Source organism: Fundulus heteroclitus, unplaced genomic scaffold (genome assembly GCF_011125445.2).
Source record: "Fundulus heteroclitus isolate FHET01 unplaced genomic scaffold, MU-UCD_Fhet_4.1 scaffold_39, whole genome shotgun sequence".
NCBI classification, from domain to species: domain Eukaryota; kingdom Metazoa; phylum Chordata; class Actinopteri; order Cyprinodontiformes; family Fundulidae; genus Fundulus; species Fundulus heteroclitus.
The window spans coordinates 3,598,874-3,615,945 of NW_023396803.1; the positions used below are offsets into that span (position 1 = coordinate 3,598,874).

Genomic DNA, 17,072 nt, shown 5'->3' on the forward strand with positions numbered 1-17,072 from the left:
TCTTAAAAGACTCGTCTGAAGTTTCTCCGGCACTTGAATTGATAAAATTATTTTCTGAGGCTTCTGGTCTTTACTTAAATGTGAACAAATGTGAATTAATGGCTGTTAAGAATTGTGAGCTGCCTCATCTCTGCAATATTCCAATTAAAGAAACCGTTAATTACTTAGGAATAACGTTAACCAAAAAACAGAACTCTAGATGTGACCTCTACTTTAGCCCAATTTTAGAAAGTACAAAGAAAAGATTTAACTCATGGCTCCAAAGAGACTTATCCCTTCGGGGTAGAATATCACTTTCTAAAGCTGAAGGAATATCCAGATTAACCTATGCTGCTGTTTCTTTGGCTGTGGACCAAAAGATGTGCAAAGAAATTGATAGGACACTATGCAACTTTTTTGGAAAAACAAAACTCATTACATTAAAAAATCTGTTTTAATGAATAGCTATGATGCAGGAGGTCTTAACTTTCTTGACTTTACAACAATCAACAATACACTCAAAGTGAACTGGATTAAAAATTGCCTTAAAAATCCTACCTCAATCTGGAATTTTATTCCTCACTACTTGTTCTCTAAGATTGGTGGTCTTAAGTTTGTTTTGTTGTGTAATTATAACATTGATCGCATTCCTGTCGCTCTCTCTAATTTTCATAAACAAGCCCTTTTGGCCTGGTCACTGATTTTCAAACATAATTTCTCTCCTAATAGGTACTTTCTTTGGAATAACAAAGATATATGTTACAAGAAGAAATCTCTGTTTTTTTGAAAACTGGTTCAGGAATGGTATTACACTGGTGAGTCAACTCTTCAATGAAAAAGGCAACCTCTTTAATTATCAAGAATTTTTGTGTCATTTTAAGATTCCTATAAACCCAAAACAGTTTGCTATTGTCTTTCATGCTGTTCCACCAGGTGTTATAATGTTATTGAAAGGTCAGACTTCTATGTTCTCCAAAGGCCCAATACCTCCAATTGAACTAACTAACACTTATGTAGGTAAATTGTGTTTTCAACCCAAATCTCCTAAAAATAACAAACATATTCGTACTTTATTCCACGCACACTACATCTCAGTTCCTTACGTAATTTCAATCTAGTCTGGTCTGGCCTCAGAGGTATGCTGGAACAAAACATGGTCTTTACCCAATAAGTATTTACTAGTAAATAAGGTTGAAGAGGTTTCCTTTAAAATCATTCACCGCTGTTATCCAGTAAAGTCATTTTTGGTTAAATATAAAAAGGACATTGATACTGCTTGTACTTTCTGTAACATTTCCTCAGAGTCTGTCTCTCACCTGTTTTGGTCTTGTGAACACACCAGGCGTTTTTGGAAAGGAATTTGTCGCTTCATTTTGGACAATATTTATGATAAATTGGAACTTTATTTTAAAGATGTCTTATTGGGAATCACAAAATATAAAAAGGAACTTTCTGACCATTTCTTCTTATGTAATCTTTTGCTACTGTTGGCCAAATTTTATATTCACAAATGTAAAATTATTATGACTAAACCCTCATGTATCTCTTTTTTAAAGGAAGCAACAACTTATTTTTCTACACTGTCCTTCTCCAATAACAAAAATGCTGTTAAAACCTTATGTTTATACTCTAAATTTAAAGTATTTATGTAATCCCTTTACATTCTTATTGCTTATTTATTGCTACTTTTACTTTATTCAGTTAGTTTTTATTTATTTATTTATAATTTTTTTAAACAAACCCCTGGCAATTGTTCATAGGAAATTGTACTCATTTCTGTATTGTAAAGCATTTTCTAATAAAGCTTATTTAAAAAAAAAAAAAAAAAAAAAAAAATTGCGAGTTATGCTAAACAAGTAAAGCACTAAAAAGACTCTAAACATACAGCTGGAACAGGACTGATGAAGGAAGGCTTTCCTCCCTGGCAGTGAGCTCCACTGAGACTGAGAGACTTTTAAAACTGAAGAAGATAAAGAGAACTTTTACCGGAAAATGACCGATATTTTTGTTCAGAAAGAGCGCCGCATAGACTTAATTTATAAGTAGAGGTAAGACAGCGATAATTACTCATGTTTTGTTTTTGTAATGAAATGTGCGTAATGTGTGTTATATTTTTAGAATGTGTTACAAATGCAGAAATCCACCATAACTCATAAACTGTTTCCAATCAAATGACAAATAATTTTTATTTTTTTTAAACAAAGAATCAATATTTTTTCCATGTCTCTTGGTTAATTGATTTGGCTCAATCAGTCTCCTTCAGCACTTTGCAATGAGTTTACTCTGTAGAGCGTATATATTTGTAAATCTGACTGAGGACGTCAGTGCCTCACCAGCTATGAACCCTACTGCACGTCACTGCATTGTACCACATAAAATCGGCCAGTAAGCACAACAAGTACGGTAATCATATATAAGGTGGACTGGATTATAAGGCTCACCATCAATTTTTGAGGAAAGTTAAGGATTTTAAGTGTGCCATATAGTCTGATGTGATATATAAGTAAATCATATTTTAACATGTTTTCCATACATGTTTTTCATATATTTTTTACTATATCAGTTTGAAATACTGATATAGAAAAAAATAAATAAATATATATATATATATATATATATATATATATATATATATATATATATATATATATATATAATATGAACGAATATAGGTTTTCTGTATGTAAAGTGAAGATTTATGCTGTCTTTATATGTTTTATGAAGTTATTTTTAAATGGCATCTACTGACAGTTGGTATTAAAAACTTATACAAATTTGTACCATTAAATATACTGGTAGGTTTTCTTGGAGGTGTGCAGTCATCGTCTGGGAAAGAGCACGTGACATTCACTGTTCATTCATTGCTACATTAGTGCAAAAGTGTGATACACTGAGGTCCTCTGTGGGCTCACTCAGCCTTCATGTTTGAACGTTTCAGTAGGTACCTCCTGAAACCAGTAAAAACTAGTCAAGGTTTGCCACAACAAATATGCAAACGCATGGCATTATCACATGCTTTCCCTCGTTTAGAAAAGCAACTACTGACAAATGCATCTGCAGAAGTTAGATTTCGGAATCTAAATGAGACAAGGAAACCAACATGTCAACAAGTACAAAATGTTTACTGAGGCAACTGCCCTTGGTCCACCAAGCATAAGATTAATATCTCTTGGTGTCCAAGCTGTTCTCCACACAATGTGAGAGGTCCCCTTAAACTCTGTGGTTAATTACTACGAGAGAATATCTGTAAATGGCGTTGTGGTCATAATACAGTAAAACAAAACAAGATGGTACAGCTGAAGGACAATAAAGGTTTTTTCCTTCTATTCTTCTAGTCACTGGTAATTCTACAAGGTCTCCAGCAGAGGTCTCTACCTAACTAGTATTTCTTCTTGAGAGGAGTCACAAAGAATCCGATGGTATCTATTGACAACAAATCTCTGTTACTGACCACTGACTTTGCCATTTTTTTGCCAACAATAGTGTTAAATAAAAAACGTCAAATTCACCATTTATATATTTGCCATTGCTTTTCCTGGTGTTAAAACAATTCAGAGGTTTGTGCATGTTTGTAACAGATAAAAGATACATCACAAAAATAAAAGCAAGTTTTTTGTGACCAGATTCTATAAAACTATTGTATTTGAAACCTAAATGAAAATGTGATATTTTCCATCATGTAAATTTCTTACACAATATAAACCCATTCTTCATGGTAGGTGGTTCAACCTTTAGCCATTTTCTCAATAATAGTTTTTTATTTGCTGCATAGATAGACCAAAATGTTTTTTATTATTTCTGTTCAGTTTTTGTATTACATATCCTAGGTATATTGTAGCACAATTTAAAGGAATTGTATAATCAAAAACCTTTTCTAGTTAACAGTGAATTGTTTTTCTAAAAACCTCAAATAATTTGGTATGTTCATGAGTGGCTCCATTAGTTCCACAATGTCTCCAACAGGCATCTCCATGGCCTAGATGTCTTTTCTATCATGTGTGATAAAATAAAAGTTACTACTAAAATCTCAATGTTTTAACAACAGATCTCTTGCCACATATTTTATTTTCAATAGATTTTCAGAGTCATATTTCCCGAGTTTTTGCTGGAATCAGTTCTTCAGCCTCTGACTTCCACTGTATATACTCCATATTCCCTTGTTTAGACAACGAAATTCTATTGCAGTCTTGAAACCACTTTATTACATTATCCCAGGTTGATTAATGACACGGAGACCTTCAAGAACACCTCCTCTACAGGTAATCCAGACCTTTTTCAGATCTCGGTAAAATTATATCTAACGTAAAGCAATCTGTAAAAAGCAATCTGTAAAGATCTATCCTGTCTAAGCGATAATCACTTTATAAGGCCTCCAAACTCTTGAAATACTCCTTGAGGAGTAATGAATTACAGGATGTTGGGCCCCTGAGAGGCACGTTTTTAAATCTTCCATCACTGTTGTTGGGTACACAGCCAAAATTGTAGGCACACCACCTTTATATTTTGGATGTGTTTTCTTTAATGTCATCGCATTACAAGTTAGGAACATGGGGTAAATGGAATTAGATTCCCTTGTCCCAGTATAAGCCCTGATAAAAATAAGAGCAAAACACTATCCAACAGGGGATTTTTCCAAGACCATCAACTCATCCTGAAGTTTCCAATCGGTCAACATAATTCTAACAGGTAAACATTGGACAGTGGTTCCTTCTATTTCTATCCAACCTGATGTGTAAGATGCTGAACACAAACAAACTAATGGGCTCAACTAGGCAGCATAATAATATTCCTGTAGGCTCGGAAGGCCCATTCCACCCTTTTCTTTCTTTACCTTTAGTGTTTAATACTTGATCCTTGCTCTTTTCCCTTGCCATAGATATATTGAAAGTAATCTGTTTTATTCTTTAAATTGTTCAAGAGGTATTTTAACTGGGGGCATGTAAACATTTTATATATGACATGAGGCTACAGGTTGTTGGAGCTGTTGGTAGCAGTTATTGGGAAAATAACAGATGATTCACCGGCATGGTGGACAGTAGATGTGGCATACATAGACAAAGGAACTGATAAAGGAAATGGTCAGTTATCTCAGGGCAACATATTCGCTTGGATAATGGTAAATGGCTTGTACTCGTATAGCGCTTTATCAACCCCATATTCACACCCCAACGGTAGTGAGGTAGTAGCTATAGCTGCCCTGGGGCAGACTGACAGAAGTGAGGCTGCCAGACATCGCTGCCACCCAGCCCTATGACCACCGGCAGTAGGCAGTTCGGGTGAAGTGTCTTACCCAAGGACACAACAACTGAGAACCGCCAACCTGCCAGTTACAGGACAAACTCCCTAACTCTTACGCCACTATGGTTCCAGTCTTGGACTGCATGCTATCCCACAGTCGAGAGGATACCCATACCCGAGTGGTGAACAGTTTCTACTAACGACATGTGAGGGGTGTACCGCTCTTGCAGAAGTGTGTCCCTGCTGATCAATAAGAATCTGATGTTACCATCATTCGTAGCTCGCTCTTCCTCATTCCTTTTTCCTGTGTCAAACCTGTTTAGACCCTCAGCACCAATCTGTACCATTTCTCTGGCTTCTTTAGATTAAAAGGACTAAAGTATAGTTTCTGTTTCAAAGGTCCTTTCCTCCAAAAGAAGGTATTCAATGTGTGACAAATTCTCTGGGGTAAGAGGACCAGGTAGGACGTAGATGCGTCTAACCGCCATCAGGTGGCGGTAGCTTTTAACAAATATAAAAGCTATTTTATATTTTATTATATTCTATTTTATTCTAATTGACTCTATCGTGGAGCTCAGAGTCAAATAGGGAATTTTATTCCATCCTTAAGGGGCTGACTTTATGTTGGAGATTACAGGTTTATGAATTAACCTCAAACATTTTAGAGAAATTGTTATGCAAGGTTATCCCAAATATTTAACAGACTTATTATCCCACTTACAATTATATTTATCTTTTAGCTCTTGTGATGAATTAGTGTTGAATGATGACACCTGGGTTATTTATCTGTATTTTTAACACAGTCTTTGGTTTTGAGAGCGTTTGGTTTGGCTGTGTTGAGGCTATCAAAAGTTTATCAGCAAATTGGATGAGAGAGATCAGCAAATCATCTGCATAGAGACAGCTTTTGTTCTTTTGAAGGTATTTTCACAACAATTACACCCTGCCACTGTCCGATCTACTGACTCAAGCGTTCTTTACATAAAATATCAATACTGATGTGAGAAATTCGACTGTTGTCAGCATTTTGTAAAGAAAGTTTCATCTTACTGAATCAAAGCTTTATCTCCATTATTATGGGTTTCACTTTTTCATCATACAGTATATAATGCATTGCTGATATTGTTTCAGGTCTGTCATGGCTTTACAAAACCAGTCTGAATTTTGTGTGTTTAATTTGGTAATTCAATTCAATTGTATTTATATAGCGCCAATTCACAACACATGCCATCTCAAGGCACTTTACAAAGACAAATTCAATCAAATCATTCAGACAGATGGGTCAAAACGTTTCCTCTCTAAGGAAACCCAGCAGGTTGCATCAAGTCTCTCCAAGCAGCATTCACTCCTCCTGAAAGAGCGTAGAGCCACAGTGGACAGTCGTCTGCATTGTTGATGGCTTTGCAGCAATCCCTCATACTGAGCATGCATGAAGCCACAGTGGAGAGGAAACTCCCCTTTAACAGGGAGGAGAACCTCCAGCAGAACCAGAACCAGGCTCAGTGTGAACGCTCATCTGCCTCGACCGACTGGGGGTTACAGAAGACAGAGCAGAGACACAGAAAGCACAGAAGCACACATTGATCCAGGAATCCTTTCTATGAAATATGGTAATAGCGGGTGATCTGCCTTCCTGGATGTCACAGCTAACAGAACACCAGACCAGGTGTACCTACTATGAACAGAAAAAAGACAGAACAAACAGTAAAAAAATTAAACTAACAAACAATGCAAATTGAAGAACAGTAGGAGAACTCAGCAGAGTGAGAGATATAGACCCTGATGTCCTCCAGCAGCCTAAGCCTATAGCAGCATAACTACAGAGATAGCTCAGGGCAACCTAAGACACTCTAATTACAGTATAAGCTTTATCAAAAAGGAACATTTTAAGCCTAGTGTTAAAAGTAGACGGGGTGTCTGCCTCATGGACCAAAACTGGAAGTTGGTTCCACAGGAGAGGAGCCTGATAGCTGAAGGATCTGCCTCTCATTCTACTTTTAGAGACTCTAGGAACCACCAGCAGACCTGCAGTCTGAGAGCGAAGTGCTCTGTTAGGAACAGATAGGGTAATCAGCTCTCTGAGTATTTCACAGCATTTTGGATCAGCTGAAGACTTTGAACTGCATTTTGTGGACTTCCTGATGGTAAGGCATTACAATAGTCCAGCCTTGAAGTAACAAATGCATGGACTAGTTTTTCAGTGTCACTCCTGTACAGAATATTTCTAATTTTGGCGACATTCTGGAGTTGAAAAAAGGAAACCCTGGACACCTGTTTAATATGGGATTTACTTTATTCCCAGAGGCCAATTTATTGCCATCCAGTGACTGAATAAGAAGTTTATTTTTGGAAGACTCTAAAATTATCTAACCTATTTGATAGTAGGGATATAACCTTACAGGTACTGTTACCAAACATTTATGGTACAGACCTTCCGGTTTGTAACGCCCTTTAACTAGACAAATACAACATTGTTTTATACCTCAATACAGGCAAATGCTTGTGTGTGGGACAAATTACACAATGCAACATTTTTAGCACAAGTTTAAAAAGAAAAACAAAACAGATGATTCCCAGCTATCACTAACCCCTACTATTTAGGAACATAAAAGTTTCTCATGCAGCTACAATGGAGAGAAAAAGGTCAGCCAAACGAGACCTTTATGTCAGTGGTTGCATTATTCACCGGAAACATCAAGCTGAACGTAAATATCACCGGTATCTGAGAAAAATCAACATGAGTCCAAATCCATCTGCCTGCAGGGTTTCCGCTACATGTAAATGATGGTGGCATGGCGCCACAGCAAAATAAAAGCCACCATACTTTCAGAATCAGTTTTTTTTTAGATATATATATATATATGATAAAACAATGTAAAGCATATGAGATATATACACCCTACCTTATGTATATGTCATTGATGAGGGCGATGGGAACTCAACAGCAGGGTAAATCATTACAGTATCTGACGTTTGTTCTGTTTCACAGTAAGGGAACGCTGGCAGCGCTTGTTTCACGGGCTATGAGCGGAGTCCTGCGCGGCAGCTACGCCATTTTCTTTTTTTACCGTATGTACATTTTTAGTATGGATTCCACACAAAGTTTTATAAATGAGAGGCCTGGTCAAAGCTTATTTCTCGCAGATTTTCCCACAATGTAGTTCACTTAATGTAGTCATCAAGTGTTGACTTTGACATTCACAACCTCACATAGTCCTCCTGCTTTTTCTAGAATAACCTCTAAGCTAAAACATGCATGCAAATGGAGTTAATGTTGTGATAGGCAGCTGTGGGCCCTTCTTTATGTTTAGTGAATGCTCATTTAAATATCCATTCACAGGCTATGAGTGAGCAAACAGAAAAAAACAACAGTCACTTTGACGGACCTCTGAACCGAAGGGGTTCCTGACCCTTTCACAAATAAACTATTCATTTATATATGGGACAAAATTAGACACGGCCATCTTAGTGAATAGATGGAAGAGGGACTGCCTTTTTATTTCCTCTACTCCTCATTCTTTCTCTGTTCTGGCTTTTTTCAGGAAGAATTAGGCGGTGGCAGAGGGATTTTCACTGCTCCTTTTCTGATTCAATTTTGGAAGAGGGAATGCTTCTTTTCTTGATGGACACGAGGGAAAGAACAAAAAAGCAGAGACAAAAAAAGCAAACAGAAAAGTAACAAAGGTCTCATCAGACACACACAGAGATGTTCTACCCTGTGGCAGAACAAGGATATTCTCTGATAAGCATAATAAAACCAGAATCCAGACAAACACAGATCCCACAGTGCCCAGTACCCTTAACCCCCTAATGCCAAACGTGTCATTTTTACCTGCGGAATCTGGAAATGCTAAATATATTTTAATAAATATATGAAATCCATTAGGATTCTGAAAATCTTTCTGGTTATGATGCTTTCATCAACGCAACAGGCAAAACACTGAGACATACTGGTTTGAGCAAGCTATTTGCTCTGTATGAGTGGTGTTAAGTCACAGTGTGGAAACTTTAGGGAACCTCCACTCGTGATGTCAGTTCTGATCTGGAGACGAAACGGGGGGTTGTTAAGAGGAGCTGCAGAGCTGTTAGACTCATTTCCACTCCCCTTGTTAAACCGATCCATGCTGAGCTCGGTCCGAGCTTGGATCAGTTAACCAAGCCGAGCTTGGTTCTGAAGACCGTTTACACATCACACTATCTTGGTTCCTTGGCTCCTCGCCTCCTAGTGACGATCTGCGGTACTACTGTTCTCTAGGATTGAAGGAGGAAATCAAGCAAATAAAAATGGCGGCGCCCGTAACATTCAGGAAGTTATGTTTGGTAATAATTCGTTGTTTGCGGAGAGTCCGGCGAAGACAGCAACTTTTGGTGAATTTACTTGACAGAGTCAGCTTTTGTGACGTGGATAAGACAAACTAACGTCTAAGAAGGATTTACAGACGCAGGAAACAACAACAGACGCTGAGGTTCATCACACTGCTAAGCAGAATCATCACTGGAAACCGTGGAAACCTGGAAACGGTAGGGAAGCTAGTATCATTATGAATGTCTGAAATGTCAGCTGACTGTAAGGGGATGACGCGGTCTGCTCATGCGCTCTTTGTTATCAGAAAACCGAGCCAGGGAAAAACAGGCCGAGCCCACCCCTGGAACTGGTCTGCATTTAGCGCGGTTCAGTTTGCGTTCCATTTACACTCAATAGTTATCTCGGTTACCGAGCTGGGACTGGTCTCAGCACGGTTAAAAAGGGGTAGCGGAAATGGGTTAGTTGTCTGTCCAAGGCAGCGTGGAAGGACCACTGCTAGTCCTGGGGTCAGAGCAGCAGAACTGACTGATAGGTGTTGTCTATCTCTGACCATTCACAATGGTAACAGCCCCTTCAAAATTAATCTCCACTGCACGGACTCCCAACATTCCCACTTTTATGGGCTTTTTCGCATAAGCAGCAGCAGACTTCAAAGTTGTTGTTTAAAGTGGACTTTGACCCTAAACTGCTTCTTTTGATGCCAAGTGTTGCTAAATTAACATTTTCCCATGACAAAGGCAGCATTACTTCTTCTATTTCCGTACAGGGACCATCAAGTGATGACTAACCAATAACACGAAAGCTGATTGACCGGCTACATGTTTTTAGTAGTGAGTACTTGAATAACGCAAAATTCAGTGTTGCTGGAGTATTTTAACAGATAGCTTTTCATGAGCGTGAGAAAATTAAGACCTATTAAAAACAATGTAAGACTGGAACACAATAAATCAGTGAAGCTTCTGAAGACTTTTTAAGATCCTACGGAAACCCTGTTAAAAATGTGAACTTTCATAAAATAATTCATAGCATCAGGCTTTAAAGGGTTAAACCAAGCACCAACCAGACGTTCATTGAAAGCCTTCCCACTCATCTGTGTGTGAGAGCAATACCCAGGCTTGCTTTTACTCAGTCGCTCATGTTTCCGTTCTACGTGCACAGAGGTCAGAATGAAATATTTGCATCTTTTAGAACACTAACATAGTTATTATCAAATGTAAAACTAATTATTAGCAGTAGTGAACATCAGAGAGGGATACCAATTTTCACTAGTTCACAATCCATAATGTCATGTTTATGTATCTAATATTTATTTATAAAAATAAATTTTTAGAAAGGTAAAAGTATAATAATTAAATTTTTTCCTTTATGAAATATTTGAGGAACAGTAGAGATTTCATTTGAAGCAAGTGAGAAGCATGAATCCTGTGGAAGGAAAGGAAATTCCACAGTACAACACCTCCCTCTTTCCACCTCATCTACAAACACATATTGAGACACTGAAGGGTCTCGGCCATATGGCTCCGTGATGAAGCTGAATAGAGCTACACAGTCGCAATTTGCATAACCACAACAAAGCTGGAGCTTCACTTGCTTCTGTGTGTGTGTGTGTGTGTGTGTGTCTGGGCACACACACACACGGACAAAGCAACACATCAGGCAAACAACCTACACACACGTTCTCTTTTTAAAAGAAAAGAGCCTGCACCATAACTTTATGACAAGAAGGCGGAGTCACACTTTAAAAGAGAGGGGCCAGGGTGGGAAAGGGGTGGGGGGAGATGAGAGAAGCAGACAGAGCTAGAGCATTCCAAAGGGGTCTATATTATTCACTCTCCTCGCGTTCAGATGTCAAACTGTTCAATGTTTAGCATATTGACGGCCTTGCTAGCATGAATAAAACACTGATTAGTAATTAAGTTGCTGAAACTTTATCTAAGCCATAACCACTGCTCACGGACGTTACTAGAACCAGAACTAGAACCAACCAGACCCCAACCTCCATCCTTTGAGACGTGCAGCAACTACAAAAAAGCAAGGATAAATTAATGTTTTTGGGGTGTTTTCTTGTCCCTATCATCACACAAATTTAGACTTTCTAATTTCCATGAAAGGTTAATTAATTAAATTGCTCTGCAAATATTGGTTTCAGCTAATATGCTTTGGTCCATGACTTTGTGGTTTCAATCTGATGCTGACATCTGAATTAAAATATCTGTTGATATTGAAATTCCTTGATCCATGGCACTTAACTAGTGCAAATTGTGCCCATACCTTATGTTGTATTACTTTTATTTTATTTAAGACCAAATTTACAAAAAGCCTCTGAACAATAACATTATAACACTGTGATATATTGTGGTGTCAGCTCTGGTTCCAGTATTTTTTTAACTTTGACTTCTTTCAAGTATTTTTGAACTCCAGCATAAATACTCTCCCTGCTGTCTTTCAGGGAGCGTAAAGAGTAGGTATCACACTGAAGATGAAAGGGTACCTTCCTGATAATATCAATCTGCAAATCAAACTAGCTGCATTTTCCAGACCTGAAAGGAATAACTCCTGAAAGACTGAGAATCGTTTTCATGACAATAGTACAAGATGAGAGTTTTATTAACCCAAGTGTATCCTTCAACCAGACTGTGAAGGAATCTCACTGTGGGGTTTTAGTGCTCATAGATTCATGCATAGACTTTTTTTTTTTTTTAAATCAGAGCTCACTCTAACCACAACAGCCAGAGGATGGAAATATCTTCACTGCTATCAGCTTTTTGGATTCAACAAGATAAAAACAGGGTTAAAATGTGGGGAAAAGGTCTTTGAAGTGGCTCCTTTCACCCTGACATAGAGTGGGAGGCAGGGTGAGACAGAGCAGCCGCCCCTTTTCAATTGGTAAGCATTCAGCCAGAAACTTGGCTATTCAGTGTTTTGTTGCACTCTTCTCCCTTCTCTCTCAGCTCGTCTGCAAGTGGCAAACATTAACACACACATTCAGTTATGTGGTTAGAGGTACAGCGATACCGCAGCCAAAACCTGTCTACATCAGGGAAAAATGCTGGAAGGAAAAATGATACTCGGAGAAACAACAAGAACAACGGAGTAAAGCAAAAGCAAATGGACGGAAGAAGTCTAAGACATGTCGCAATGTCTTGAAGAGGAGACGGTGTAGTGAATGTCGTTGGCAGATTAAAACAGAAAAGAGATCCCTTGCTCAAAGGAATCTAGAAGTTATGGTGGGAGGGGGACAGTCAGTAGAAAAAGCTCCCCAAACCCCACCTCAGTTTATTGTCCGCTAGTTTCCAAAGCTGTTCCCTATAGTTGGAAATCCCACTAACATCTGGCTTTTTAGTGCTGTGGGAAAGTGTTGAGTTGGCTTTTAGTCCTGCATCAAATGGCTCTGCTATAGCTGCAGGTATTTATTGCCTGCTAACATTGTGCCAAAGCAAACTGTACATTTCCCAACCCTTAACTCAGGACACACAATAGATGTTAGAGGAATCAACAAACATTAAACATTTGTCATAAAAGTCACTGGGCTTTACATTTGTATTAATGCACGTCACTACATCCAACAGAAATGTCTGTTTGACAGTCTCTTCCCACTCTGTCCCAGAATCTTAGGGCTGCTGTATTTTATCAACACCAGATTGAAAAAGAGCTTAATGTGATCAGGGATGGTAGCTTGGACACGTGTTGCTCAGTAAAGGCTGACACCCTCCCAATGTATTCCTTTTCTATATTCTGCAAAAAGGCAGCGCCTTCAGGGCAGCAGGGCCTTGTCTACTCACGTTTGTCTTTCTCTTGATGGGCTGTACTGCAACATAATGTCTTACACGGGAGACAATAAAGCAATTCAATTCAATTCAATACATACGCATTTTTGTTCTCTCTCCAAGGGCTGCAAGAACAAAATGACATAATTTTGTTCTTGCAGCCCTGGTTTGGGAGTTCTTGTAACTTGTACATGACACATTTTCTGGGCCAAACGTTTTTTTCACAATATGACTGTTGAACAGCAACATGGTTTTAACTATGACCATGGTGAGGCATGCTCACCTCCGCAGGAAGATCCATCCTACTGCTCTGCCTCTCCACATTTCTCTCCCTCACTCCCCTCCTCCACTACCTCAGCCAGTGTACTTGTCTAATATAATTAGGCAGTGTTAGATTAAAGTGTTAGACACGTGTTACAGTACAGATCTATAATGACTATAATTTCTATATTACTCCGAACTTGAAGGAACTGTCTCATAATAAAGAACATTTAGCCTCCCCATCTAACATTACCATAACGTTTTCCAAGGGTCCCTTCCTCTTCTTCTGAAAATATGTTAATATACTCATCTGAAAATACAACCAGAAATGAGTGTCAACGGGAAAATTACCCTAAAACAAGCTACCTTGTGATGGTCAAAACTCATCTGAAACATGGAGGCCAAACTAAATTAATTAACTATGTTACTGTCATTCAAATGCAACATATGTTATCATAAGGGTTGTTTTTGCATGCTTAAACTTAAAAATGCATTCAATTTAACCTTACTAAGGTAGGTTTCTTTCACCTTTTCTCCCCCTCTACTTTGGACTCCCGTCTCTAGTTTTCCTTTACTAAAGTAAAATTTAACATTTCATAACATTTAAATTAGTTTTAAACACTGATTATAGTATTATTAAGTGCACAAATATAGGTTTATAAAACTGCTGTCTCACCCACCCCTCATACTCGTGAGCAGGGTGGGTGGCTCTCCATCTGTCAAGCTCGGGTCCTCTACCAGAGACCTGGAGGGTTCTACTTAGTATCTTAGCTGTTCCTAAGATTGTCCTCTTCTGGACTAAGATGTCTGATGTTTCTCCTGGTATCTGTTGAAGCCACTTCTCCACAGTGGGGGTTACTGCTCCGAGTGCTCTGATGACCATGGAAACTACTGTTGTCTTCACCTTCCAGGCTCTTTATATTTCTTCCAGAGCCCTTGGTATTTCTCCAGTTCTCGTGTTCTTTTCCCCTGACGTTTCCATCACTAGGGATGGCCACATCAATCACAACGGCTGTCCTCTGCTGCTTATCAATGATCACAATGTCCGGTTGGTTGGCCATTACCATTTTGTCTGTTTATATCTGGAAGTCCCACAGAATCTTATGTCAGTCATTCTCCACCAGCTTGGCAGGTGACTCCCATTTTGACCTGGGGGTCTCCAGTTGGTATTCTGAACAGATGTTTCTGTACACTATACCAGTCACTTGGTTATGGCGTTCCATGTATTCATTCCCTGTTAGTATCTTACAGCCTGCTGTGATATGCTGGATGGTCTACACCTGGCATCTTGCCTGGTATGGTAGATCTGGGCCTCTATTGTTCTGCTGCTCAAGGCCTGTTCCTGTGCTGTCATGATCAGTGCTTCAGTGCTTTCCTTAAGTCCAGCCCCAGCTAGCCATTGGTAGGATTTGGTCATACCAGCCACTTCAGCCATCTGTCGGTGGTATATTACATGTAGGGGGTTTTCCTCTCATGATGGTTCCTTCAGTTCCTTCTCTTCCAGCTTCCATTGTCTGAGACATCCACTGAGCACTTCATCCCTTGAGGCCATTTTCCTGATATATTCTTGGAGCTTTGATGTTTCATCTTCAATGGTGGCTCTGATGCTCACTAGGCCTCTGCCTCCTTTGCACTTAGTGTTTAGCCTATGGATACTAGATTTAGGGTGGAATACACCATGCATGGTGAGTAGCATATGTTTGTGACGTGACATAACATCAGTGGTCTGGATTTCCTCCTTTGGCCAACTTATTACCCCAGCAGGGTTTCTGATCACTGGCGAGGCATAGCTGTTGATTACTGGGACCTTGTTCTTGCCATTGAGCAGACTTCTCAGAATGTGCCTTACTCATTGCAGGTATTTGATTGTTGCTTCTTTCTTTGTGGCCTCATCATGGTTACTATTTTGCTTGTGGTATTTTAATGTACTTGTAGTTCTTTTGAACATCTGTTATTTTCCCTTCTGGGACTGCAATCCTCTCTGTGTGGATTGCTTTCCCTCTCTGACACCATCCAGCCACATTTCTCCAGCCCAAATGACATTCTGATGTCCCTGCTGTAGATCCTGGTGGTGTGGATCACCAAGTCAACGTCTCGATCATTCTTAGTATACAGCTTGATGTCATCCATGTACAGAAGGTGGCTGATAGTGGCTCCATTTCTGAGTTGGTATCCCAAACTTGTTGATTATTTGGCTGAGGGGGTTCAGGCCTATGCAGAACTGCAGAGGGAGCAGAGCATCTCCTTGGTATATTCAAGATTTGATGGAGATTTGTGCAATTGGCTTGAAGTTGACCTCAAGGGTGGTTTTCCACAGCCTCTCGGAGTTTGCAATAAAGGCTTTCAGAGGGCTGTTGACCTTGTGCAGCTTCAGGCATTCTAGGATCCATGTGTGTGGCATTGAATCATAGGCTTTCTACTCATCAATCCAGGCAGTGCACAGGTTTGTATTGTGGTGTGACGGCTTTTACTTTATTATTTAAGCCCTTAATAATCAAGCTCCATCATATATCAGAGCTCTGATTACCCCGTATGTTCCTAACAGAGCACTTCGCTCTCAGACTGCAGGTCTGCTGGTGGTTCCTAGAGTCTCTAAAAGTAGAATGGGAGGCAGATCCTTTAGCTATCAGGCTCCTCTCCTGTGGAACCAACTCCCAGTTTTGGTCCGTGAGGCAGACACCCTATCTATTTTTAAGACTAATGTTAAAACTTTCCTTTTTGACAAAGCTTATAGTTAGAGTGGCTCATGTTACCCTGAGCTATCTCTATAGTTGTGCTGTGATAGGCCTAGGCTGCTGGAGGACATCAGGGTCTAATTTTCTCACTCTACTAATTTCTACTGTTCTTCAGTCTACTGTTCTCCAGTTTTGCATTGTATTACATTGAAATGACTGTCGTCATTTCAGCTTTTAACTTTTTGCTCTCTCTCTTTTTCTTCATAGTAGGTACACCTGGTCTGGCGTTCTGTTAACTGTGACATCATCCAGAGAAGACGGCTCACCCGCTACTACCATCTAATGTAGAACAGATTACTAGATCAATGTGTGCTTCTGGGCTTTTTTGTTTCTCTTGTTGTGTCTCTGTTCTGTCTTCTGTAACCCCAGTCGGTCGAGGCAGATGACCGTTCATACTGAGCCCGGTTCTGCCGGAGGTTTTCCTTCCCGTTAATGGGGAGTTTTTCTTCCCACTGTCGCTTCATGCTCAGTATGAGGGATTGCAGCAAAGCCATGTACAATGCAGACGACTCTCCCTGTGGCTCTACGCTTCTCCAGGAGTGAATGCTGCTTGTCGGGACTTTGATGCAATCAACTGGTTTCCTTATATAGGACATTTTTTACCAATCTGTATAATCTGACCCAATCTGTATAATATGATTGAACTTGATTTTTTAAAGTGCCTTGAGATGACATGTTTCATGATTTGGCGCTATATAAATAAAATTGAATTGAATTGAACTTTTTCTGTAGAGGAGACCCTACCCATGTTCCCCGTGGCATGTTGCCCCGTTTTACTCCAGTTCT

General features: G+C 39.3%; 1 protein-coding gene across 1 annotated transcript in view; it reads right to left on the minus strand.

Annotated features, from left to right (window-relative positions):
* Nucleotides 1-17,072, minus strand: part of lrp5 (low density lipoprotein receptor-related protein 5) — a 111,726-nt gene that overhangs the window by 46,126 nt on the left and 48,528 nt on the right. The gene's annotated exons all lie outside the window — the stretch shown is intronic.